The sequence below is a fragment of the Orycteropus afer genome, unplaced genomic scaffold (genome assembly GCF_000298275.1).
Source record: "Orycteropus afer afer isolate SDZICR_OR568_19922 unplaced genomic scaffold, OryAfe1.0 scaffold00025, whole genome shotgun sequence".
Taxonomy (NCBI): domain Eukaryota; kingdom Metazoa; phylum Chordata; class Mammalia; order Tubulidentata; family Orycteropodidae; genus Orycteropus; species Orycteropus afer.
In genome coordinates this window covers 10,609,134-10,609,792 of record NW_006921612.1, presented here as the reverse complement: position 1 = coordinate 10,609,792, position 659 = coordinate 10,609,134, and positions in this window count along the sequence as shown.

Here is a 659-nt window from a genome sequence, read left to right as displayed (position 1 = left end):
GAAAGGTTTATCTATAGAAGGAAATTTTCTTTGTTGGTTACCAGGGGTGGGAGGAGAGGGGAGGAAACACTGTTAGATAGATAGAGATAAGTATTAATTTGGGTGATGAGAAGGGCAATATACCAAATGTGAGTGACCAATATGGTGGCACTGAGGAAGAGAAAGACATAGAGATGTACATGGGAAATATAGACAACAAAGATGAACGCTTTTGCACATATAGTACTGTGTTGTCAGTGAAGACAAACATGGGTATACGGGTGGATAGACAGGTGAACAGTCTGAACAATTAGGTATGTCTATGAAGTGGGGAGCGCATCCAAGAACATGTATAGGGTTGGCAGACAATAATCTTATAAGTTTATGTGAATGATCAGAATTCCAAGGTGTGTATTGTAGAGCTGACAAAGGGCAAGGTTGTGGTCACTGCTTGGTCACAGCCAGCAACCCAGAGGGACCGAGTAGTCAAACCTGTTGGCGTGGGACCATAGTCGCAGGGGACATCAAGCTTAATTGGCATAATATATATACAAAACATTGTTCCAGCTCCTCTTTGGTGAATAGAGACTGGGATCTTAAAAGCTAGCAAGCTGCCATCTAGATGCAATGATGGGTCTCTCCTCATCCAGAGCAAAGAAGAATGAAGAAAACCAAAAGTA